The sequence below is a fragment of the Pollicipes pollicipes genome, unplaced genomic scaffold (assembly GCF_011947565.3).
Source record: "Pollicipes pollicipes isolate AB1234 unplaced genomic scaffold, Ppol_2.1 Scaffold_7262;HRSCAF=8765_pilon_pilon_pilon, whole genome shotgun sequence".
NCBI lineage: Eukaryota > Metazoa > Arthropoda > Thecostraca > Pollicipedomorpha > Pollicipedidae > Pollicipes > Pollicipes pollicipes.
The window spans coordinates 7,434,547-7,461,197 of record NW_023597055.1 but is presented as its reverse complement, the minus strand read 5'-3'; the positions used below and the strand labels follow the sequence as shown (position 1 = coordinate 7,461,197).

At 63.0% G+C, this 26,651-nt stretch overlaps 1 pseudogene; it reads left to right on the top strand.

Moving 5' to 3' along the window:
* The window catches only part of LOC119113680 (uncharacterized), a 43,261-nt pseudogene extending 17,474 nt beyond the window's left edge, over positions 1-25,787 (top strand).
* Positions 25,788-26,651: the final 864 nt, after the last annotated feature.

Genomic DNA, 26,651 nt, shown 5'->3' with positions numbered 1-26,651 from the left:
GCGTCATGGACCGAACCACCGGTGACCAAGGTGTAAACCCAGCCGACGGCTCTCCCACGCGACACATACGGTGGTTTTTTTCGCCAGCACACGTCCGGCGGGGCGATGGGCCGCTTACAAGGCGCATTGCCTGGAGCGATGCATACATAGCAGTCTGCCAACAGACTGTGGTCAGCTAAAGCTTGCCCAACGCGAACAGAGATGCTCATGAGCCGTGCCAGTATATATTTAGTTTGCCCCACCGCTACCGCATTACTTTACGAGCATAACTAAGCCGGTTAACAGTCTTGAGGCCACCTGTACCGACGTGTTTTGACCGTTGTCAGGTGTACTGGTGCCATGTGACCACGGCTATTATCTGGCTGATGAGGTGAGGCCTTCACATTGACTTCAGGTCAAACGCTGAGAAAAGCGTTAGCAGCTATGTTCAAAAGTTGTCCGCCCCACGCTCGACAGATGGTTGTTTTTTAAATCCCGGGACGTGAGACTCTTCTTTCCGGGACTTCTTTCCGAGAGTCTTTCCGGGACTCTTCTTTCCCTCGCAGCTCGCCGTGCTCTATCAGCTCATTCACAGCGTGTCGCTCCCTCCGAAAGGAGCCACAGCGGCGGCGACGAGCCGCGCGCGTCGATGGCGGCCCGGCTATGCCTCGGCTGGCGGCCGGGCGGGTTGCGGAGCCGTATTAGGCGGTCGGCAACGCCGGCCGGCTTTGGCGGCCGCTGCTGGTAGGTCGTGCATGACCGGTGTGGTCTGTCTAGCCGCCCTATCTCCCGTGATCGGACAGCAGGGGCCCGTACTTGGTGCGGATCACGGACAGCCTCGGTCTCGTCTGCTGCCGGCCAAGGCTGGAGAAAACTTCGAGTCTCGGCCAATCCTTGGTCTGTTGCTTGTTATTCCGTGATTCTGCGGAGAGATTAACATTGGCATCGCGATGGAAAGGTAGCATAAAAACTTACTGGGGCTGGGCTATTTCCCGTCCATGTTTGCAATCGTCGTTGGTTTTTACAACATTGGACCGCTCACATAACGCTTGGGATTGCAAATGTCAAAGTGATATGTAGCTTGTTCATTTACTTACAACAAGTGATCACATTTATTCAATCATAGGCACCGAACTTAATGCTCTTCGGTGCAGTAGCGACATCGCTTCGCCACGCCGGCGATGTCACCGTACGCAGTGGTGACGTCACGGTGACACAGTTGTGACGTCACCGCGGCAGAATGTTGCCGTGGCCGGGCGGCGCCGTGCCGCAGCCGTCCCGTCTCGCGGCGCGGTGACTCAGTGTCCCGTCCTGCTATAATTAGGCTGCCGCGGCTGCCGTGCGACGTCGGGCCGGCCCGTGACGGCAGGGCCCGGGCGGAGTCGGGCCGGCCCGTGACGGCAGGGCCCGGGCGGAGTCGGGCCGGCGCCGTGACGGCAGGGCCCGGGCGGAGTCGGGCCGGCGCCGTAACGGCAGGCCGCGGAGTCGGGCCGGCGCCGTAACGGCAGGCCCGGGCGGAGTCGGGCCGGCGTGACGGCAGGGCCCGGGCGGAGTCGGGCCGGCGCCGTGACGGCAGGCCCGGGCGGAGTCGGGCCGGCGCCGTGACGGCAGGGCCCGGGCGGAGTCGGGCCGGCGCCGTAACGGCAGGCCCGGGCGGAGTCGGGCCGGCCGTGACGGCAGGCCCGGGCGGAGTCGGGCCGGCGCCGTGACGCAGGCCCGGCGGAGTCGGGCGGGCCGGCGCCGTGACGGCAGGGCCCGGGCGGAGTCGGGCCGGCGCCGTAACGGCAGGGCCGGGCGGAGTCGGGCCGGCCCGTGACGGCAGGGCCCGGGCGGAGTCGGGCCGGCGCCGTGACGGCAGGGCCCGGGCGGAGTCGGGCCGGCGCCGTGACGGCAGGCCCGGGCGGAGTCGGGCCGGCGCCGTGACGGCAGGGCCGGGCGGAGTCGGGCCGGTGCGGTAACGGACAGGGCGAGGTCGGCTCGGCGTGAGCCGCGGAGTCGGGCCGGCGCCGTAACGGCAGGGCGAGGTCGGCTCGGCGCGAGCCGCGTGGATGCGCCGGTGTGCGGACCTGTGGGACGCACAGCCTTCTGGGGTCCCCAACGTAAGGTGTGTGCACCCTTAGATTTGATCTTCTTTTGGGGGAGGGGGATAGTTTGTGAAGTTGAGCAGGGCTTCTGGCTCGGAAGCCCGAGGATCTTCATTCGTGGCATGACGGTGCTCTTTGGCAGCCGCCCGACCCTGGGACATATGGGTGCCGCGCCTGGCAGCGGTGGGCGTGGGCCCCGAGGTTCGGTCGTGACAGCTGAGATGTGGCTGTGGCCGCCGGGATTCACGCGGCCGTGTGCCGGTGTTGATGTCGCGCGCGGCAGCCGCCGAGAGCGCCCGGCTTAATTTGTAGACCCAGGCAAGTCGTGGTGATCGAGGGGTGTTGGCCGTTGGCGTCTGTTTGTTTTGACAGTAATACGCATCGTGAAAGAGTGGAGGAACTGAACGCCCGGCGTTCTGCTTCTGGGCGTAGTGCGGGATGTGCTCTCTGAATGTTTGAACCACTGTAGCTCTTCGACGCACGCTCCGCCAGCCTCCCCTTCGTAACGTCATTGACACTATGCCGGATGGTGTTTGTGGGATAACGCCGGCCGCGTGACCCACAGTTTGAACAGTTCATTAGGATCGGTCAGATCTCTGCGCTGACGCCTCGATCCCGGCGCCCTCGTGCCACCTGCCTCCATTTGTATGCGGGGCGGGGTTGGCCTGTCCCGACCCGTGGACGGCACCACGCCTTTGCAGTGAAGCGCCGGCCTCCGCTGGCAGCCCGCCAGTCTTGTCTGACCGCTCTGTCCTGGCTCGCGTGTTTGCACCGACTTCCCCGCCCGCTCTGTGGGTTGTCTGTCTGTCTCCTTTACGTGCCCTCTCTTCGCTGCCCGCCATGTCGTTCACGTGGCTAAGCTGCACGTCCTGACACTGGCACATGCTGCCTCTCCTCGGTCGGGTGCCAGCACCCCAGCTGCCGGCCCGCCCCGCCCGCCATGTCTATCCGATCCGCCTCATCTCTGGCTATCTCGGCTTTGGCTCTTCCATATGGACTTACCCGGCAAAGCCCGACCGGGCCCAAAGGCAGCCAATTTTCAGACAATGCTGTGAATCAGCGCACGAAGTCTGCATCGCTACATCAGTCACTGGGTGTCTGGGGAAGACGGATATTCCAGTGCATTTTCCAGATACATTGATTGGGCTTCAAGGGGATCTGACTCCACTCGCATAAGTGTTGGTGTCTTGCCTACCTGATAAAACACCAAAGCCTCTGAGGTATCCTACGCATTTCGACTGTATATCGCAAAAGCGGGTAGTTGTCCTGTTCAGCTCCATCTCCGGGTGGCTTTACCTTGATTGGATGCATTTACCTTGGGCGGCTGTTGTCATGACAAGCTGAATTCTCAGAAAACCGCGAGGCTGCGTCTAGCGGCCGTAGCGCCGCCAACCTTCCTTTGGCAAACCATCACTTACCGTTTCGGCCGCTATGGCGCTAGTGAACCGGAGCGCTTCCCGCCGAGGCTGTGCGGCTTTGTCCTCCGGCTGATAGATGTCTCTGCCGACGGGGCAACGCTGCCAGGTCTGGTCAGGTGTTACAAATGCCAGCTGGTTTTTTGGGTCTCTGAATCACCGCTATCCAGTTCAGACGTCGGCGAGGTCGGTGCCAGCAGCCCGCTTTGGAATCGGCTCGGATTTAAGTCCCCTTAACTCGCGAAGCTCTGCAGGTGGATTTCGTACGCTTTCGCGACGATCGATGGCATTCGGATGTGACTTTTGAGCTGATGGCTTCCCGTGGACTTGGCTGAGGTTGTAGTGCAGTTGCGTCTCGAATGCTGCTTTCGAACATTTCGTGTAGCGTCGCTCTCACGGCTCGCAACAGCACGGTTGGTCCTGATACAGACACGTGTTGATCAGTTCGGACCGCGCGATGTTCCTTTCCCCCGGCGCCGAACACTTCCGGGTCTTTCGTCGCGGCGATGAGGGCCACGCGGCGCTCAGGACCGCATCGACTGTCGCTGCCGGTAAATGGAGATCCGTGAGGAGTTGACGAGCTGCCGGTCAACCTGGGGCATGGCGGTCAGTCAGGTGCGTGTCAGGCAGTGATGCGTGTCAAGCCGAGTGTCGAGCATACGTGATGTGCGTGTGTGTCTTCTCTCGCGCAAATATTTTGACGCCGCCGGCGAGGCGCAATCGTTGGTGATGCGGGCGTCACAGCAAGGTGGTGGTTGTGGCTCGTGTTGTTCCTCGTTCGCTGTGTCAAATGACGTCGGCGACGTGGCTAGGTTGGTTAATGGTTTCAAAGGGTGCGTCGGAAGGTGTGGGACGGTGCGGTATGTCGGCTGGCAGTGGAGCCGGCGTAGTCGTGGTTGCTGTGCTGTGCTGTTCCTGCCACAGAGCTGTGCCACTGTGCGCTGTCCGTAGTTGGACCCGCGAGTGCTGTGCGTGGGCTTGTGCCGGTATTGCGGCTCGTTACACGGTGGCAGCCGTATCCGGATCCACGACACCTCCTCCTCCGGTCTGCCCTGCCGTGTTCGGCTCCACGGCACCTCCCCCGGTCTGCCCTGCCGTGTCCGGATCAACGGCACCTTCTCCGGTCTGTCCTGCCGTGTCCGGCTCCACGATAGCTTCCCCTCCGGTCTGCCCTGCCGTGTCCGACTCCACAATACCTCCCCGGTCTGCCCTGCCCTGTCCGGCTCCACGGCACCTCCCCCAGTCTGTCCTGCCGTGTCCGGCTCCACGGCACCTCCCCCAGTCTGTCCTGCCGTGTCCGGCTCCACGGCACCTCCCCCAGTCTGCCCTGCCGTGTCCAGCTCCATGACACCTCCCCCTCCGGTCTGCCCTGCCGTGTCCGGCTCCACGACATCTCCTCCGGTCTGCCCTGCCGTGTCCAGCTCCACGGCACCTCCCCCAGTCTGTCCTGCCGTGTCCGGCTCCACGGCACCTCCCCCAGTCTGCCGTGCCGTGTCCAGCTCCACGACACCTCCCCCTCCGGTCTGCCCTGCCGTGTCCGGCTCCACGGCACCTCCTCCTCCGGTCTGCCCTGCCGTGCCTGGCTCCCCCCGACTAGAGCGTTACGAGAGCTACGGGGGCCGAGCGGACGTCGGCGGCGGCGGCGTCGGCGGCGTGCCAGGTCTATTCCTGTCGGGCCGGCCGCCGCCGCCGGCCGAGCCGGGCCGCTCCGGTGGCCGCCGCCTCTCGCCCGCCGCGCGCCAGCCGTGTCGGGTCAGACCGGGTCAGTCGGCCCCATCCCCTCCAGTGGTGAGTGTGGTGGCCTGACCTCGGCGGTGGCCTGTGGTGCCCGGGTGAGGTGGACGTGGTGGCGGAGCTGTGTGTGCCGTGCGGAGGTGGTGGTGTCAGTGGCAGAGTAGTGTCAAATTACGTGTGTGGGTAGAGTGTGAGCGATGCGGCAGATGCTTTGGTGGTGGGCAATTGGTGTTGTGGTGTCGCTGGTGGTAGGCAATTGCGCTGTCTGAAGACCAAACGGTTAATCTCTTGGCTCATCTAAGGCCGAAAATTTGCGACACGTTCGATAGATAAGGTAAACCGTTCCATGAGCATTGCGCTCCAGGGTCCCAGGTCAGCGCGGGATGTGATGTCTTTCCTTAGAGAAGAGAAACAACGGTACGTATGAACAGTGCGTATGCCGATGAACGACTCCAAAAACTTCCGGCGGAACAGGAACGAAATCAACTTAAATAGCTCGATGACTGCAATTTTGATTTCTCCGGACAGGTCACGTGATGCCTGTACTGACTCTAGAAGCCCTATGTTTTTCTCGCCTCTCATATCACCGCCATTCGCACAATGGCTCTGGCTCACTGTCCCGGAACTACAGTCACCATCCTTAACTCTAGTCTTCTCGCCGCTCTGGCCATTCATACATGGTGGGCTGCGTTTTCCTCGCGGCGTTCTGTCCCGTCCCTCCTTCAGCGTGTATTTTTGTCGGGGAGGCACCGCGACTCATGACTCGCGACTCGTTAATTGACAATCCCAGGGTGAACAACACCCTTCAGGTTTCCGCTTTTTCGCGACGGACTACCTGCAATGTCCCTTCATCGGCGCTGTCCTGTCCATCGGGTCGGCCGCCTCCGACCTGGCTGTCGCCAGGGGCCGACCGCCCCGGCTCCGAGGCCAGGAGCCGGCCGTGAGTCAGGCCTCTGACTCCCGACCGGCGCTGTCGCATTCCTGGCCGGCCGCCGCCGCCGTCAGTCGGTCGGCAGGCGTCAGCTGGCGGCGGCAGGTCGCTGACCCAAGGCTGGGTCACGGCTCCGACGCCGTGCCAGAGACGTGCCGCCGGACCGTCAGAGTTCTCCAGACCGTCAGAGTTCTCCAGACCGTCAGAGCTCTCTAGACCGTCAGAGTTCTCTAGACCGTCAGAGTTCTCCAGACCGTCAGAGTTCTCCAGACCGTCAGAGTTGTCCTAGGCCTCCACTGACGTGGAGGCCTAGGATGAAGTCGGTCAAGTAGCGACTAGTGAGAAGCGTGCCGAGCCGGGCGCACGACATGAGGCGAAATAGGGCCCAGACCCATTGTCAGTTGACGTTCGGATCCTGTCGTGCCGCGAAGTCCGCTGCGAAATTTCCTGCGAGCTGTTGCGCTTGTTAATCGCTGGGGGTCGCCAGTCAGCAGGTGACCAATCGTCTTGAACGGGCAAGAGCCGCGGCTTGTCAACATTGGCTCCCAGGGCGTGGAGGATACCTTCGGTGGGCCTGAAGTCTGGGAGAGTCAGCCCGCTCACCGCAGGCCAAGCGTGGTCGCGTCCCGCCCAAGTCCCGTCCTCTTGGTCTCTGTGTGGCTCGCAATCAAGTCCGACGCGCCACCTGGCGGCGGCGCGTTGCCGCTGCGGCTCGCTCTCGTGTCGCGTGCCGGACCGACCCGGGCTGGGCGGCTCACGGAGAGCAGGTCACGGGTCGGGGTCGGTGACGCCACGCTGGGTCACGCGTCGCACGCGCTCCACGGGTTTGTTGGAGGTGGCGACGTGACGTTCGTGCCAATCTCAACCTTGTACGCTTATACCGTCATTCCTTGGTCGACCAGCTTTTGAAGTGGTATGTGCATTTCGCACGCCGTTGTACCGAAGGGGGATGGTGTGGCTTCGTTGGGAGAGCGGTTGTCTCACAACAACAAGGTGTGGGGTTCGATTCTGGTTCCCCCCCCCCCTCCCCCCTAAGAATGGCTGCACCTCGCAGAAATCGGGAGTAATTTAGAGGCCAAGGGACGCCGGGGCTGTATGACGAGCTGTTACACCCCGAGAACAACAATCTCAGAAAGAGCGACTCCTCATGTTCGCTGTGCAGCTCGCCCCCCACCGTCAAACACGGCCACCGCCCCCCGAAGCCGGTGTTATTTCCGTCGGCGGGGGCGTGGCGGCGGGTTTGTTTTGGATGCCGCCAGCCTCGGCCGGAGGGCACGTAGGCCGTCCCGGCCGACACGCCGGCAGCGGCTGTGTTCGCCGCCGAGCCGTGCCCGGACATCAGCTCCGGCCGGAGCGTGAGTCTTGTCGTCAGCAGGCTTTTACGACGCACTCAGCTGCTGAGGTTACGTGGCGTCGCCTGCCTCTCACCCTGGCGGGAAGGGAGCGCGTCGCAGGAGCTGGACCGGGCGTCGGGTGGCCTGGCGGCGCTGTGGAATGCTGGGGCGCTGTAGAAGCGGCCTCTGGCGGCAGGTTCGCCGGGACTGTTGGAGCCGGTGGTGGCTGGGGGAACAAACGCCAGTCCTTGCGAATGATTCTAGTGGTGGCTCTAGGTAACACGAGTATGCTCTTACCGGACCGTAATTTGCGTGTCGGCATCAACTGATCATGGCAAATCAAGCGTTTTGGAAACATTCATCAGCATGCGCACTGTTCATCTGCCTCATCTCATCTAGGCACAGCACGACCTCGATACCGACGTGCCCTTAAACACCAAACTCTCACCACCCGTGTTTCGTGCTCGTATCTTACGCATCTGCACCTGTGACCGCGTGCATCTCGGCCCGTCACGCCGCGGAGGCCAGACGCCCACTGACGACCCGCTCCCCTGCAGGGCGGAACGATTTTGGGCGAGCCCACGCGCGTGGAGAAGGTGGGCGAGACCGAGGTGCCGTACCAGCTGTTCCTCGAGTACGTCTGCGGCCTCGGCGAGAGCACGTTCACGTGAGTCCGCCCGAGATGACGTCATAGCCTCACTCGCGTGTCGACGGCGTCATATCGTCGATGACGATTACGAGATGACGTCATAGTCTCACCCCACCAACGCGCGTTTGGCGTTGGTAGGGTGCAGGCTTTTGCGAGCACGGCCGGCGGACGTTACAGCTGTGGACGTGGATCGTATTGCCGGACTCGTCGATCGCAGGCGACCTGTTCAGCCGTTCGTTGATTCAGAGATGTTCAGGCCGTCGCTTCAGATATGCCGTGGCTGACGTGCATGCTGAAGTAGCTTTCGCGGCTGATTTGCCATGCACGGTGTGGCGTGGTCGTCGCCTGTGTCGAACAGGTTACCGCGGACATGTGGTTCAAAGCCGCGGCAACAGCTCTCTGACCGTGCGCGCCCACTGCAGGCCAGAGAAGTACAACTTGCTGGAGCACAACTGCAACAACTTCGCTGACGAGGTGTCCACCTTCCTGTGCGGCCACGGCATCCCCAAGTACATCCTCACCCTGCCCGACGAGCTGCTGAACACGTGAGTTCTCTGATATGGTGCGTGTTTGGCTACCGCATTGGCATAGGTGTCCGCTGATGCTATGGTGGGTCGGGTGTTGATCATCTTCCCTTGATCATCTCGATCATTGGGTCTTTTTCATGACCAGGTGTCATAAACTGTGGTGAATTGTTTGGTCTTGGGTTTGTAAATCTGGTAATACCTGTGGTTGGAGTAAACATGGGTGACTGAGACTGTGATTGGTGGATGAGCACGCGGGGTTAATGGTCCCAAGTAGTCAAAATTTGTCAGGTATTTTCACCTGGCCTCTTACTTTGCTGCCACTCGTGAAGGTCAGATGGTATCCACTTCGTAGTGTCCCTGTCCCTCTCTTCCCTCCGGTGTTAGCCGGTGGTATGCCCTCTCCCCGCTGTCTTCGGGCTCAAACCAGACCATCTCCACTGGTGGTTTCTGACCTGACCTAACCTGACCTAACCTGACTCGTTGCATTCAGTCCCGTGACCCTCAGACGACCCCTCCCCACCGCGGCGTGAGCGGACGACTGACGCCCTCCACCGCCGTTCCGTCCCGCCGGGTCGGGCGATCCGCTCCCCTCCCCCGTCGCAGTGTGACCCCCTGCGTAACTCGCCTACCGCCGGCAGCCCGGCTGACCACACAGCTTCGCGTCCACGCAGTGTAACCCCGGGCACTTTTTGTAGTGTTGCCCGGCACTCTTCCCCATAGCTCGCCCCCTGACGCCTGCCCCCTGTCCCGCCGGCAGCCCGCTGGGGCAGACGATCTCTCTTCCATACGGTGTACCCGCTGACGCCTGCCCCCTGCCCCGCCGGCAGCCCGCTGGAGGCGCGACAATCTCCTCCATAACGTGTACCCGCTGACGCCCGCCCCCTGCCCCGCCGGCAGCCCGCTGGGGCAGACGATCTCTCTTCCATATGGTGTACCCGCTGACGCCTGCCCCCTGCCCCGCCGGCAGCCCGCTGGGGCAGACGATCTCTCTTCCTCACGGTGTACCCGCTGACGCCTGCCCCCTGCCCCGCCGGCAGCCCGCTGGGGCAGACGATCTCTCTTCCTCACGGTGTACCCGCTGACGCCTGCCCCCTGCCCCGCCGGCAGCCCCTGGGGGCAGGGACGATCTCTCTTCCTCACGGTGTACCCCTGACTGCCCCCTGCCCCGCCGTGGGGCAGACGATCCTTCCCAGTGCCGCGAGCCTGCCCGCCTGCCCCGGGCAGCCGATGGGGCAGAATCTCTTTCCTCACGGTGTTGTAACCGCGGAGAGCAGCGATCGCCCCACGTACCGCTGACGCTGCCCAGTCCCGCGGGGGCCAGACGATCTCTCTTCCTCACGGTGTACCCGCTGACGCCTGCCCCCTGCCCCGCCGGCAGCCCGCTGGGGCAGACGATCGCGCCGCTGCTGGCCAGCTTTTCGCTGAAGCGCGACCCGAGCGACCCGCAGGCGGTGCCCGTGCGCAGCCACGCGCCCGGCAGCCAGCGCGAGGACAGCCCCGACTTCCTCGAGCTCAACCAGCGCGTCGAGGAGATCCGGTGAGTGTCTGCCTGCGATTATGCGCCTCATTCACGTTATCCACTGAATGAGGATGTTTGTTGAGCCCGTGATCTAGAATGCAGCTGAAGGGTGGTTCAAGTTATGAACTGCTGCGAATTGTTCCTACACTCAATCCCGTGATTGTAGACTCACGTTATTGTCGGATGAATTAACTTCCAGTTCGCACTCCTGCGACACGCGCCAGGTAATCCGGCACGGCTGACGAATCCGGCCCCCTACCCCCTCCACCCCCTCCCCCTCCCGCCACCGGCTGGCGGACAGTCCCTCCCCACCACCCCGGCGCGGTGCCGACGGCGGCGCGCGCCTGACGCGGCGGGCCGCCGCCCCCAGCAAGCAGAACCAGCTGCTGGAGGAGCGGCGCAGCTCGCTCAGCGAGAAGCTCCACAAGTTCGAGCGCAAGAAGAAGCGCCGTGAGGGTCGCGGCCACAAGAAGCGGCGCCACCGCGGCTCGAGCGAGGAGCTCCTCAGCGGAGACGCCAGCCAGAGGTTGGACGAGCGGCGAGACCGGCGTGTGACCTTTAGGTACATGTTCCCCTCCCCCCCGCACGACGGAGCGGCGCCACCCGCGGGCGCGAGAGGCCGGCGGCGACGGTGGCGCCGCGTGGTGGCCGCTCGGACGGCGCCCCGCGCGCTGGCGCCGGCGGGCGGCGCTGTCGGCTGCCCACTAACATGCCGTTGGCCTGGCGGGGCGTGGGAGCGAGCGACGGAGAGGCTGCCAGCCGGCAGTCCTCAGTGGAGCTTGCCCGGAGTGTGCTCTGGCCCCCGGCCTGCGTGTGACCTGCATTTTGAGCGCCGGCCCTGCGCTTGTCTGCTTTTGTTTTTGTTTTTACTGATGTCTGTTTGTGACACGTGTGATGAAGTACTGCATGGCGTTCTGAAAGCGAGGCTCGGCTCCTTGACTAACATGTTTGACACCTGCAATGTTGGTTGTTCTGATTGCACTCTAGATAGTACTCTTAACTTGTAGTAAGTGAAAGCATGCCTGCAGTTTTGTACTTGAAGACAACAGTCTTGTAGTGCGTTGTCTTATGAGGCGGCGACTGTAACAGCCTGTGCGACACCGTCCAGGCGAACTGAAAAGATGACTGTGAAAGTCTCCTGATACTGTTCAATATGGCGACGCTGCGCGGCAAGGTCGAGAATGGAATGGTGGAAGCTGTTAATGTCTTGCGTTGTAGTTCGGCTGCGGCTAGCGCGACTTGTGTCAGGATCCATCTTTTGCGATGCTATCATTGGCCGCCAGATAGCGTGCCGAAACTCACACGTGATCGGCGCAGGATCGGTGCAGTGAGCGATCGCGGTGTTTACGCTCCCGGCGGGAGTGATGTGTCGGCGTCGCGTCTCGCACTCCGTGAGGATCCAGCCGCCGCCAGCGCAGGCTGTCTGGACGGCGCCGGCGATGTGTTCGCGCCGGCGCGGTGCGCCGTCCGCGCGCCGAACCCTCCGCCGCCTACCGCTGCTCCGTGACCGGCGCGCGGGGGCGAGCCTTCGGCACGGGGGTCCGGGGACCAGGAGACCTGGGATCGGCTGCGCGCCGGTGGAAACGCGCACCGACCCCGGCGTCACGGGCGTGCGACGACACCGTCACGTGTGCGCGTGACGCTCGACGCGTGTGACGCGTCGAGGTGTGACGCGTCGAGAGATGGCGGCGCAGTCACGGCCGTGATGCGGCGGCTCCCGGCTGGGCGGCGTCGCCCCGGACCCGACCGCCCCTCCCCGCCGCGTGTCGCCCCACCCGACCGACGTGTGCCGCCGGTGGCCGTCTGACCGTCGCCGCCGCCGGCAGCGAGGCGGCCGACGAGCGACGCGGCTCGGCCGACGGCCAGGTGGAGGTGCGGCCAGCGGGTGTCATGTCCGAGCAGCACTCGCCGCCGCCGGAGCCGCGGCCGCCGGCGCCCGGCGCCGAGGAGCCGGCGCCCGAGCCCGAGCCGGAGAAGCCGCGCATCCCGCCCATCACCTTCAGGGACGGCCGTGACCGATGTGAGTACGCCGCCGGCGGGGGGGGGGGGGGGGAGGGCGGCACCGGTGTCGGGGTTATCGGACCGGGCGGGTGCGGGCCGGCAGGGGGCTGGTGTGGGTGGTGTGCGCCGGTGGGGAGGGCCAGCAGGGAGCTCGGCGGTTGGACCGACGGTAGCATACGGGTTTCTGTTGTGAGATCCAGCGGGCTTCCGTTGTAAGGTCCAGTGGGGCTTCCGTTGTAAGGTCCAGTGAGGCCTTCGTTGTAAGGTCCAGTGGGGCTTCCGTTGTAAGGACCAGTGTTGGTGATACGAATCGGTAGGGTTGTTCGGAGCTTCCTGATCGGTCTCGCCGAACGTGCACTAGGTCGGCGTAGATGTAGGTCTGCATCGAGACCTACCTAGATCCAGCCAGGCCTACCAGGATCCAGCAGATGGTGATCAACGGGAAGATCTAGCTGCTGGTGACCAGGAGTGAGATGAAACACGCCACAACAAAAATTGGAGTCTAAAGGACGGTAACCGAAGCAGGGCCAGACTAGCGGTGACCAGAAGCACATTATATCATGTGGTGACGACATTTAGGCTCACCAAAAATTCGGACTTCACGTCAGGGCTCCTTTTTATGCCCGTCGCCTTTTTTGTCTTAGGTCCTATCGCACATCTGGAAGGAAAATGTACGAAGGGTTGTGCGTGTGTTTCTTTCTGTAGATCCGACGCTACTGCGCTCGCCAGTCGTGGTCGAACTGCACTATGACGTCATTGATTGTGTTGATACTTGACGGGGCCCCAGACGAGCTCATCGCCTCCACATGTGCCCAGAGGGGGTAGGTTTTGTGTTTGTTTCCGCTACTGTGACTTTTCGAGAGCGGAGCGGCGTTACCAGAGGCGGCCGCCCCAGAGCGCATGGTGCTGCCACCTGGCGAGAAGCGGTGTCTCGCCCCCTGGACCTGCGACTTCTACATTTGCTTTTCAGGGCCGAATAGTACTGATTGCCTCCGCGCTCAAACCACTTCGGCCATTTCACGTATTCATTCCTTATGCAAACGGCAATCACAGCTGCAAACACAGGCTGCTCTAAACACAGTGAGGTCCGTTTGTGCGACATTCATATAACACATCCAGCGAATTATTACACCTCGTCGTGTCACCGTATTGCTCACAGCATCACCGCGCCCAGCTTAACCGTGCCATTCACCGTATGACAAAGCGCAAACACGTTTGCGATGTCAGCACCGCCGTCCCGGCCCGGTGCCCGGAGCGGGACGCGTCACCCGAGATCTGCATCACAGCTCTGTGGACGGCTGCGACAGACAGGGACGGCTGTGACAGGCAGCGTCACGGACGTGCCTGTGGACGGGAGCAGCCGTCGCGTGCGAGCGTTGGGCGCCGGGACTGCTGTCGCTCCTGCCGTCTCCCTGTCGCTTCTCTCTGTCCCCCCTGTCGCCCCCAGCGGCGCTGGTCGGGCTCGGCCAGCGAGTTCACGTGTGTCGAACGTGGCGCGGAGACTGGCTGCGTCACGTCAGAGGTCGGCGCCGCTCAGCTGCAGCGACCAGGGGCAGTGCTGCTCGGCCAGCTGGTGGTACGCCGAGCCGGACGGCACGCGGCGCGCGCGCGTGAACAGCGCCCACGTGTGCACCACGTATGAGCCGTCCACGCGCTCCAGCACGGCGTCCCGCGCGGCCGGCTCGAGCAGCAGGCTCCAGTCGATCCACGGGATGGCGTAGAAGCGACGCCTGTGGCGGGGGGGGGGGGGGCGGGGTCAGGACGGCGGTGTGGCAACACATCGGGGGCGGAGGCGGGGCGCAGCTGCGCGGTGTGTGAAGCAAAACTTTGATTTCATCTGTCGAGGAGGTAGAAACGGGTGCACATGTAATTCAAGGCTCACGACGGCGTCGGGCTCACACATCGGCACACCACGAGCATAGAACAGATAGCACACACAGTCTGTCATATCCTGCGGTCATTAGTTGGATCTCAGTACAACGGCCGCACGGAGAGGACCGACCTCCCGCTTCAGGCCCGCTCGGAACACCGCACAGCGCGTTGATCCTCGCTAGCTGTGAACATCGCGCCTCGTGTGGCAATTAGCAGTGTGGCGCCGCAGACGCTCCGCGCCATCGGCGGCGGCAGTCTTCCTTACGCTCTTTTACGCGTCGACCGTTCACTCTGTTGGCTTGGCAGGCCGTCACCAGTGGCCGTCCGCTCTCACCGGCCTTAGCTGGTGGTGGTTCCCGCTCTCACCGTCCGTAGCTGGTGTGGTAGGTCCCCGCTCTCACCGGCCGTAGCTGGTGGTGGTTCCCGCTCTCACCGTCCGTAGCTGGTGTGGTGGCGCCCGCTCTCACCTGCCTTAGCTGGTGTGGTGGCCGCCCGCTCTCACCGTCCGTAGCTGGTGTAGTGGCCGTCCACTCTCACCGGCTTAAGCTGGTGTGGTGTCCCCGCCCTCACCGTCCGTAGCTGGTGTGGTGGTCCCCGCCTCACCGTCCGTAGCTGGTGTGTGGCCGCCCGCCCTCACCGTCCGTAGCGGGTGTGGTGTCCCGCTCCTCTCCAGGCCTTGGCTGGTGTGTCCTTCCAGTCTCCACCGGCCGTAGCTGGTGTAGTGGCCGCCCGCTCTCAGCCGTCCGTAGCTGGGTGGTGGCCCCCGCTCTCACCGTCCGTAGCTGATGTGGTGGTCCCGCTCTCACCGTCCGTGAGCTGATGTGCTGGTCCGCGCTCTCAGTCCGTATATGTAGTGGCCGCAGTGAGAGGCCGTCAGCGGCAGCCCCGAGACCGCAGCTCTCGGTGAGCACCTCGGTGACGACGCCGGGCCCGTTGCGTCCCCAGTCGTACGGGTCGTAGTCCTCCGCCAGGCGGCGCGCGAGCAGCTGCGGCACCGGCGAGCCGCGGCCGAACTTGAGCACGCCCGCCGCCACCGCGTGCTCCGACTCCAGGCCGGCGCCGTCGTCCAGCTCTGCGGCGGCAGCGCAGACGGAGGTCACCGGCTGACCGGGGCTAGCGGCGGATCAGGCCGCGCCGCTGGGTCCGGCGGTCGCTGGGGGCGCGCTGGTTTCCCAGCGACGGATGGCACGTGCCGCTCGAGACAGAGCAGGCGGTGCAGCCTTGCCGGGCCGAAGTTTGCTGTGCTGGTGGCGCTCTCCCCCCCCCCCCCCCCCCCTGCTGATGGTCGGCGCGGCCGTCAGCGGATCATGCAGACCTGGGCGTTCTACTCATTGCCACAGACAACACAAGCCGTCATCGTCTCCACAGTGGCGTTGCTCTTAGGGGCCAGGAAGGGGTCAAGAGGGGGCCGAAGCGAGTTACAGGTGCCTTTCCAGCCAGTAGACCAACTTTGTCGCAGGAGGAGCATTGGTGTTGAGTTCGCGGGGCCTTTATATGCTTGGGGCTCATTTGGTATGCGTTGCGATGCCCTCAGTCCCAGGAGGGGTCCCACCACCTCCATCGAAAGCATACCACCGCGGTTGCGCCACCGTATCTCGGCGACCTGTGAGGCTCGCTCAGCCCCCCCCCCCCCCCCCCATCAAGATCAACGACCATGGTCCGCATGACGGAAACGCGGGCGGTCTTCCCGCCCTGCCCCCCTGCCCTCACAAACGCTCTCCTCAGTAACGGGCAGCCACTCTTCACCTCCTCTCCCTCTCCCTCTCCTCCTCCCTCTCCCGCTCATTCTCCCTGTCCCTGGCCCCTCCTCCTGTCCCTCTTACCTGTCCCTCTCCAAGTCTCCCATCTCCCCCTCTCTTCGCTCCCCTCTCTCTCCCCCTTCCTTCTCTCCCTCCCTCCCGTCCCCCTCTCCTCATCCCTCTTCGCCATCTCCCGCTCCCTCTCCCGTCGCCCGTTCCCGCTCTCTCTCTTTCTCCTCTCCTCTCTCTTACCCCTCTCCTCTCTTCTCCCTCCTCCCCCTCTCCCTCTTCCCTCTCCCTCTCCCGCTCCCTCTCCCGCTCCCTCTCCCTCTCCCTCTCCCTCTCCCTCTCCCCTCTCCCCTCTCCCTCCTCCCTCTCCCTCACCGGCCAGTGAGCGACGAACGATGGTGTCCGTGTCGAGGTAGAGGCCGCCGTGGCGCAGCAGGAGCGCGAATCTCACCGCGTCGCTCATGTGGCCTCACCGCCCAGCGCGAGCGCAGCACGGCGCGACTCTGGTACCAGCGCTCGAGCGGCGTGCCCGCGAACACCGACCCGAAGTCGAGCCGCGCCACGATCGTGTTGTTGCGCGCCAGCAGCCGGTCGGCGAGGGCGGAGCGGCGCAGGCGCGGCGCCGCCACCAGCAGCACGACGAGCAGGCGCGGGGTGCGCGCGCGCCGCCGACTCAACGGCGCACCACTCGCGCGGCGTGAGCCGGCGCCGGCCCCGAAGTCTCCAGCAGGAAGAGGCAGCCGTCGACCGGCAGCGGCGGCGCCGCCGGCACGGCCAGCCAGCGCTCCGAGCGCACGGCCGGCGGGGAGGGCGGCGACCCGGCGGCGGCGGCGGGGTAAAAGACGGCCTCGAGCGCCGGGTCGGGACGCCACCACAGCAGCCAGAGCAGGTAGAGCAGCGACGGTGCGGCGGCGGCCAGCAGCAGCCAGCGGCGCCGTCGGCCGCGGCTGCCGCGCGCCGCCACCAACGCCCGGCCCGACATCAGCACCGCCGGCACCGCGGATCCGTCTGTGCCGACGCCGACCGGAGAAGCGATCGTGCACCAGCACGCGGCGAAAGCGTCGCCCCCTGTCGTCGGCTTGTTCAGGCGCGCTCCGCAGGAAACATCGCCAGCTGCGGCCGCGTGGGTGTCCTCGTTGCCGTGACGCTGGGAGAAGCCGGCGCGCCTCACGCCTGGGAATGGATTTGGATCATCTACCGGGCATCGCAATCAGAAATTTGTGCTTTAGACATCCGTTGTAAGCCGACACCTCCCGTGAGCTGTTCAAACTATTCGCCAAACTCGCAAATGCGGACGAAATAAAGCGTTTGACAGCGCAACTCACGGCGCCCGGTGCCGGCCGGTCCTTCTGACGCTGGCTGAGTCCGCTGGCCACGGGTCCGCCTACCGGTCCTGTGGCCTCACCTACCGGTCATGTGGTCTCACACACCGGTCCTGTGGCCTCACCTACCGGTCCTGTGGTCTACCGGTTCTGACCTACCAGTCCTAAGGTCTCACCTACCGGTCCTGTGGTCCCACCTTCCGGTCCTGTGGTCTCACCTACCGGTCCTGTGGTCCCACCTATCGGTCCTGTGGTCCCACCTTCCAGTCCTGTGGTCTCACACACCGGTCCCATGGTCCCACCTTCCGGTCCTGTGGTCTCACCTACCGGTCCTGTGGTCCCACCTATCGGTCCTGTGGTCCCACCTTCCGGTCCTGTGGTCTCACACACCGGTCCTATGGTCTCACCTACCGGTCTTGTAGTCTTGCGCCGCCGTGGTACCGCTCCTGCCGGGCTCCACCAGTCTCCTGGTCTGGCGGCGTTTCGTCGTGTGGTCCGCTGCCGCGCCTCTGCAGCGTCGCTCCGGTTTTCCGGCAGCCGCGGTCCTCCCGTAGAGGGCCGTGTGGCGCCGTGGCGCCGTGCACGACGGCGGCGTCGCCGCGCGCTCTCGCCGGCCGGCCGTCTGTCGCCGCACTGGAGCCGATATCCCCGGCCGACTACACAAGGTGGCTCTTATCGGTCTCCCTCCCCTCCCCCCCCGCCCGCTGTGGGGCGCGGCGCGCACCGGAGGTGACGTCACTCTACGGTGGCGGTCACGGGTGGGATACGGGCAGGTGGGTATCGGTGAACGGTGAACGCCGACATCGCTCGGTATGTGAATATGTATGCGTTGCATTACGTGCCATCCACTTGTATGGACTTTTCACACTTAGCTGGCCCTCGTTCTGCAACAAACCTAGGGTAAAACGTTCCGGGGCATGCGGTCGAAATGGCCATGACAAGTGCCCGACACATTTCGGGCCCGAGCGTGCGTCTAATGACAAATTTGGCGACGTTTTAACATGCATTGGAAGCGCAGCAGTGAGGGCATTAGTTTCATGCATCACTCAATGACAGAATCTTTTGGAAGCCGGCGGTATTGTCATGCATCTGGTCCGATTCCTCCCGGCGGGGTAGACCGGCCGTATCTTCGTATTGCCTCCGCAAATACGACCATCGCATGCACAGTGCTGTATTGGCTTACGGCCCAAGCTCTGCCCATTGAGATATGAGCCTGTGGAACGTCTTAGGTGCGCGCCTTTGATGTCAAATATTGACACGAGTAGAGTGTGCTGATTTAACTTCATGGAGGCATAGCGCGCAGGAAAAGTACAATTGAATACTACTGGGTTTGGTTCCTCAGGCGCCTAAGCAGCGGCCACACATGCACAAAGTCTCGATCAGGTTTACTTCTCTGCTGACGGCAGAGACCCTCTTCATCGGTCGCTGGCCGGGTAAAACCGCGTCGTGACGTGACGGGAGTTTGTGGCCCTGTTGAGGGTTGTGAAGGCTCAGTGAGGTCACCGGAGCTCTTACCTTAGGGGACGGCTGTGACGGCTCGGTCGCCAGGGTCTGTCCCAGTCCTGACGGCTGTGACAGCTGTGGCGGCTTGGTCGCCAGGGTCTGTCCCAGTGCTGACTGCTATGGCAGCTGTGACGGCTTGGTCGCCAGGGTCTGTCCCAGTGCTGACGGCTGTGACGGCCTGGTCGCCAGGGTCTATTCCAGGGCTGACGGCTGTGGCGGCTTGGTCGCCAAGGTCTGTCCCAGTGCTAACGGCTGTGACGCCTCGGTCTCCAGGTTTTGGCCGAGTTCGCCGGTCTGGAGGCGGCCGCCGGGCCCGCCCTCAGCCCCGAGGAGCAGCAGAACGTCGCCGAGCTGCGGCAGTACATGCTGGAGGACGAGGGCGCCTGGGCGCTCGGAGAGAACTTCATCAACTTCCTCGGTCAGTCGTACGCCACAACGGCCAACAGCTGCGACGCTGTTTCAACGCTTTAAATTGGAAAAGTTTCTGTCGTAAAGCTAGTACGCTGAATACCGGCGCCGCTGAAAAGGTAACGTCGCAAAACTTGCGCCGCTGAAAAGGTAACGTCGCAAAGCTAATTGGGATAGTCGGGTTTCACTCAATTTCTGTCTGTTTTCACTCAGTGTGAGCGGTAATGTTGCCAGCGTTGGGAAGGCAGCTGCACTCGGCCGCGTGTCGTCTCTGTTCTCGGCCATAGGCTGTAGCACAGCCTCACTGCACAGCTCGTGCTGACCGTGATTTAACCGTTCCGTCGTGACATTTTAGTAGGCGGTATGGTAGCGTCTCCACGGGTCGGGCATACGTGGCGCATTATTTTTGAACCCTCTTAACGCATTATTTTTTAACCCTGAGGACACATTATTTTTGAACCCTGACGACGTTCGACGTCGGACCTGCATCCCTGCTTGGTGCAGAGATGTCATGTGACCTCCAAACTGACTTGACGGTCAGAAGCCTTACGGGTGGGCATCTTCGTCCCGACTCTTTGAATGTCACGGAAGCTGATCTTTGGGCTCAATATTGTCACTGTCTTTTGTTGCCTTCGGTAGCGGGGAGTATTAATTAAGCAACCGTACCGTCGTGGCTGCCCACTTTACCTCCCCCCTTCAATTTAGGCGTAGAGGCGTGCCCCTAGCGTTTTGAAGGTAGCACCTACCAAGTTTGTGTAGACCTTGGTTCACTCGGTCACCCTTATTACAGTCGCTCTCGTGGACACACCCAACCCCCGGCCACACTCCGCCGTCCTTTCCTCCAGTCTGCAGCCACTCTGGCCCGCACAAGAGACCTCGGCCAGGTCACGTGGTCAATGCCCGTAGGCATGAACACGGCCGGCCGCGCCGGTCAGCCGCTGACCAGGTCGGCTGAGGGCCGGCTCCGGGACCCGTTACCAATAGCCTACTACGTATGCGGTGCGTCGGACCAGGTTTGGGGCTGACCGGGTCGCGTTTGTCGCAGGTCGAATCCTGCACGACAAGTCCCTGCCGCCGACCTCCCGGGTCCACCTGCTCAATCTGCTGTCTGTGGCGACGCTGCGGGACGACTTCATCTTGATCCTGCACCAGGTCGGTGGGCGGGGCGGCCGCCGTCGTGACCTGACCTCAACTGACCTGACCTGGGCTGTGGCCTCACTGTGAGGCGGCGTGCTGACCCCTTACCAGCTCAGTGGGTGAGGCGTGGTCACGAGCCGGGTGCGCTGACCTGAGCTGACACGAATTGACCTGACGTGACCCACGCGGGTGGATGTCCTTATCCCCTGACGTCACCAAGGCGACGACAGTCACCTTCCGAATTGACGTCACCGGCATCACATCACCGGCATCAGAGCCTTCCTGGTGGCCTGCTCCGATGACCCGGGCCCCAATGATGCCGCTCCGATGGTGATGGCCCAGGTCCGCGTCCCCGGCCAACACCAGCGCCTCCTCAGAGCCACCCCGGCCCCCTGTCTCGGTCCCCGGTCTCCCGGCCGGAGGCGGGCCGGCCCGCTGGCCGGCTGCCGCTCACCTGAGGGCCGGCGCCGGTCGGTGACGTCACGCGGCGGCGGCCCGGCCGCCCGGCCGAGGCATTGACCGTCTCTTGGCCGCCGCCCTCTCCGGGCAGGACGATATCGCCTCATAAGCGCGGCTGGCCGCCCGGCTCCCGGCCGGGTCGATACGGCCGATGTATGTTGATTCTCGAGAACGGCCGAATAGAAATCGTTCAAGACAGAGAACCCATGTTCTATACCTATCCCATCAACAGTGTACACAGAGGTTACCGCACAGACCTCCCCACCTCCATCCTGCTCGCCACCGCCGCCGTCGTCGTCGCCGTCGTCGTCGTATTCGTCGTCGTCGTCGCCGTCGCCGTCGCCGTCGCCGTCGCCGTCGCTTCGGCTGGGGCATGAATGAGACCACTGAGATCTGGTACGGAATGGGGTTATAGATTAGACGTCACTTGGGAACATTGCCACTGCTTGCTCATCAAACGATTGCGAGTTTCAGCTGGTAGTTACAGTGGGGATAAGCTGGATGCAGTGAGTGCGAGATGTTTACTCAAATCGATATTCGCGCCGTGTCCGAGGGATTTGGAAGGGCTGAGGTGTGATTGGCACCAGCCCGCAACACGTGACCCCGTGCTGACAGGACCGGCGTGAGCACGTGATCATGAACTACGCCGACGACGTGGACCGGCTGCCGCAGGATGAACAGGCCGCCCTGTCCCTGATGGTGAGTCGCGCCCTTCACAGACCAGATACAGGCGGTGGATATATGAATCTCCTTTAGATCAGATGTATATGACATGCGCCCTATTGGTATCCCATACATCAGAAGTGCATGCTGTCCGCCCACTGGGGGTGGGTCTGGCGCATAGACACGAGGCCGGGTGCACACACCGGGTATGTATTAACGTGTGAAGCCAGGTGACGAGCTACCTGCCCTCTCGCCAGTGGTCAGTCACGCGCTGGGGTGCACCAGCTCTGGTATATATATATATATATATATATATATATATATATATATATGGGTGTGGGTGCGTGCGTGCGTGCGTGCGTGCGTGCGTGCGTGCGTGCGTGCGTGCGTGCGTGCGTGCGTGCGTGCGTGTGTGTGTGTGTGTGTGTGCAGTGGGATATTTTGGCACGGAGTCAAGCATTTTGGTGTGGAATGAATTACTGATAAACCCATAGTTACAGCAACAGTTACAGTGACAGCTACAGTTACCTATAGCGACAGTCAGCCGGAGCAGTGTCACCAGGTGCGGTGTCGGTCTGTGCCTGGCTCCCGCTGACGGCGGTGAACGCCGAGCGGACGGGCCCCCGCCGCCAGCGGGCGCCGCGGCGAGCAGACGGGGCCGCTACTAGCGGGTACCGCGGCGGGCAGACGGCGTCGCTGCCGCCTCGCTGTCTGCCGCCGCGTCAGCGACGGTGGACTGACGGCGCGCCCGACCGCCGTTTCAGTTCGCCAACATGTTCGACCAGAACAGCAGCAGCGAGTGGCTGCTGTACATCTCCGAGTGGCAGAGCCCGCACAACAACATGCCCATCTCGAACATCCGCGTCACCACCAAGGTACGCCGCCGCCGCAGCCGCCGCAGTTGCTGCTGCTGCTGCTGCTGCTGACATGCGTGTGGGGGGGGGGGGGGGGAGGCGAGAAGAGAGAAGAGCGAGGCTGGGGAGAACGCACCCGGTCAAAAGCGGTGGTGAAGGTTGGCTGGGGCTGGGTCAAGGTGAGGGGGTGAGGGGGATAGGAAGGACGCGGCTGGCCCACCCGTGCGCTCGTCGCCGCTCCTCATGATGAGCCCTCATCCGTGTTCACAGTGGAAGGCGAGGTGAAGGTGCGTCGGACCTTGGATACGTTACGGTCGCGTCGCGCCGAAACGCGCACCGACCCTGCAGCGCGCGCCATTCGCTTGTTGGCGACGAGAACGCTGAGTAGCGTGAGAAAATGAGAATGCACATCAGCTGACGCCGTTGGATGGACTCGTTAACCGCGTTCAGAACCGTGACGGCCCGCGCGTTCGTTAAGAATTGGTCGCAACGTGGCGGCCGTGCTTCCCGCGTGTGCCGTGACGTGTTTGCCGCCGTCGCCGCCAGGTGGCAGTGAACGCCCTGCTGGCCGATTCCGGCGACATGCAGGACCGCGGCACGGCCATCATGTACAACCTGGCTGTGAAGGAGGTAAAAACCGTGGTCAGTATCGATTTCTACCGGCACGAGTAGACGTTCTACCCGTATGAGTAGAGGTTGATGCTGCCGCACCCGTCGCGCGCTCTGTGGACGGAGCGAGCGACCCGTCCGTTTTTGCTGCCGCGCTAATGTCTTGTCCTCCGCACGATCCATTTTGTCCGGTGCTGGCGGCTCCGTCCGCAGCATCAGCCGCAGTCTGTGCATCCGACTCCCCTCGGCTGCTGTGGCTGCTGTCGTCAGAGCTGCTGCCAGAGCTAGCGGGTGACGCGTGAAGCACTCCTCTTTGCACCGCCAGACTAAGCAGAGTGTGTGTGTCAGCGCTGGTGTACCGGCCGGCGGTCTGGTCTTTGCCGCCCACCTCTGCGCCGGCTCGCACCGTCATCACTGTCTGTAGTGGCCACCAGAGCCAGCGGCGGGGACGGCAGACGTCCCACTGCCGGCCCCGCCTCGGCTCGTGCCGGTAGTGCGCATGCGCAGCGGCTCGGGTCCAGTCACCTCCGCCACCAGCCTGGCACATGACCTGCTGGATGAGCAGGGTCTCCCCCCCCCCCCGTCCTCCAGCTCCCGCGGTCTGACCGCAGCGGCTCGGGTCCAGTCACCTCCCCGTCCTCTAGCTCACGCGGCCTGACCGCAGCGGCTCGGGTCCAGTCATCTCCGTCACCAGCCTGGGACCTGACCCGCTGGATGAGCGGGGTCTCATCCCCCGTCCTCCAGTCCACGCGGCCTGACCAGCCTGGGACCTGACCTGCTGGATGAGCAGGGTCTCCTCCCCCGTCCTCCAGTCCACGCGGCCTGACCAGCCTGGGACCTGACCTGCTGGATGAGCGGGGTCTCATCCCCCGTCCTCCAGTCCACGCGGCCTGACCAGCCTGGGACCTGACCTGCTGGATGAGCGGGGTCTCATCCCCCGTCCTCCAGTCCACGCGGCCTGACCAGCCTGGGACCTGACCTGCTGGATGAGCGGGGTCTCCTCCCCGTCCTCCAGCCCACACGGCCTGACCAGCCTGGGACCTGACCTGCTGGATGAGCAGGGTCTCCTCCCCGTCCTCCAGTCCACGCGGCCTGACCAGCCTGGGACCTGACCTGCTGGATGAGCGGGGTCTCATCCCCCGTCCTCCAGTTCACGCGGCCTGACCAGCCTGGGACCTGACCTGCTGGATGAGCAGGGTCTCCTCCCCGTCCTCCAGCTCACGCGGTCTGACCGCGGCGGCTCAGGTCACTCATCCTGGAGGGTTTAATGGGTGTTTGATTGATCAGCCCCGCGCAAAAGCAGAATTGACATCATTTTGCGTTACGTCATGGACTGCAGAATGTATGTTGACAAGTGCAGCGCCGTCTTATTGTAGCCTTGTTCCGTAAGCGCCCATCCCACTTCTTTATTCCATTATGGGTGCTTGTATGTATAATATTTCTGAGCCATGCCTGGTGTTTTTTTGCCATTATAGCTGCAAGGTGCATTTACGGCGGGCCTTTTTCGCGAGTTGAACTTTGGTAGAAGGTCACAGGGATTTCATAGCATTTGCGGCTGCTCACTTTCGTTGGATATCGCGGAATATTATTGTCCGTGATCGGGACGCCGCGTCGACTAAGCCTGGGGACCTTCGGCCGGCAAATTTGTCCCCTTCCGAGGTCCGGTCTGCCTCGGCCCGCCCGCCGAGCCTCCGAGTCCTGCTCCAGGCCGGGCGTCACCGTCTCTCGAGCCCACTAACCCCTGTACTGGCTGCCGTGTGACGTAACTGTCCGTTTTGGCACCCGATACTCCGCCTTTGGTTTGCTCTCACCCGCAGAAATGAAAACTAACATGAATATGCGGAAGCTGATGCCCATGGGAAGCCTCAACAAGGTAAGTGGCTGGGCGGGTGCGAGCCGTTAAGACTCTGTAGTGCTATTGCGTCTGGCAAGTTTGTTTCGCTGTTCAGCTTGAGCGCATTTGCCGAAAGCAAATTTTAGTAGCATGCTCGTGTCTTGTTTATGCCTGTGATATTCAGTTGTAATAAACGCTTAAAGTACAGTGCCTTTCTTTTCGCCATTAACAAACGATGCGTGATTTCAAGGGCTGCCCATCTCCCTGCGCTGTTTTCCCCCGGTCTATCGGTTAGCCACCTGTTGTCAGCAGTCACAGCGGTGCTTTCATTTCCGGCCGCCAGGTGTTCGACGACGTGGCCACGGAGCTGGCCATGGCGATCCTGCAATACTTCCAGACTTCGCCGCCAGAGGAGCGCGTGTACCGCTGCATGCGCGCCCTGGCTAAATTTGCTCAGGTAGGGTAAACGCTCCGGCAGATGGTGAACGCGACTTCAGTGGGGACGTCATGTGGGGTATGAGCGGTACTTTTCCGTATGTTCGCTTTTCGCCGTTGTATGCTTGTATTGCTTGAAGGCTGGGGAACTCCGTGTAGTGTTTCATAGAGGGCGCAAGGATGTTACTCACGGTGGTACAGGGCGCGCATGGATTGTCGACTACAACAGGTCGACAATCCATGCGCGACTGGTTATTCAACGTCTGGTGCCCCCTTCCCCCCGTTTGAAACCACGTGGGTATCGAGAGTGTCGTGGACCACAAAGCCTGTTTTCTTACGTCAGATTCTACTGTTTTATCTGAGAATATTACATTAAACTTTAATGTAATGTTCTCAAGTAAGAAAAGATCTTTAATCTTTGATGATAAATGATTTTGTTATGGCATGATGTATTTGATGTATATCATGCATTATGATAAATGATTTTATTAATTAATGAAATTAAATGATTAATTTAATGACTATCCTCCCGGCCAGGTGTCGTACAACGACGTGCCGCAGCTGATCAAGATGATCGGCCCGGAGCCGGGCAAGTTCCGCGGCCAGTCGGAGCGCACCGACCAGCTGATCGGCGAGCTGGAGACGCGGCTGTCGCGGGTGCAGATGTAGACCGGGCCGGCGAGCGCCGCCGCCGCCGGGGCGCGCCGGCGGAGGGCGCGCTGCGGTCGGAACGGGCTGGCGGCGTGGGCATGGTTTGAGTGTGGCGCGGATGGGGCGGGGAGAGGGCCGGTGCGGCGGCAGCTGGGGAGGAGCGGGGCCCGCGGGGGCCGGGAGGGCATCGGAGCAGGTGGTTGTCGCGGCTGGAGGCGGTCCGGCGCCGCCACACGTGAACTGCGGCGCGGCGGGGCCGGTGCTGTGCTGGCGTCCGGGAGTGCTGCAGTTGGGGTACGGTTTAAATCTGCTTCTGCGTGGACCGTAGCCCGCGGTGGATCGCAGCGCGGCTTCCGTGAGCGCCGTCTGCAGCCCGGTGGCCGTTTCGGGTCTTTAAGCAGCTTGGTGCCTGTGAGCGTCCTCTGCAGCCTGGTGTCTGTGCGGGTCTACTGCAGCCTGGTGCCTGTGAGGGTCTAGTGCAGCTTGGTGCCTGTGCGGGTCTACTGCAGTCTGGTTTCCGTGCGGATTGGCTACCGTTTGCGGTCTCTGCGGGTGTTCCACACCCGTGCGGGTTGGCTAGGGAACGGAAAATGCTCGTCAGGCACGCCACGAGCAGGGCTTTCGTCGCACGCGCCGTGGTGTCCCGTCCGGTACACTCATCAGCCACGGATCGGGCACTTCACACCTTGCCGACGGCTCCGAATCTAGACAACGCCCCCCACGCGCAGTGCAGCGCGCCGAGCGGACGGTCTGGCTGTTCGCCACGAGCACATCAAACGCGCTGCGAACACGGTCCTGGCACACGCCTCCGCGGAGCGCGGTCTGATCGCCGGGGATGTTCTACTCCGGCTTCGGCAGCCACGCTCGCCGGCGTCGCTTGTAAGCGAAGCGCATTGTTCAGCTCTACGCCTCACCACTTGCCGGGGTGCGCCGTCGCGCCGGCCGGCTGGCTGGCTGCGAAGGCGAGCCCGTCTGGGGCGACC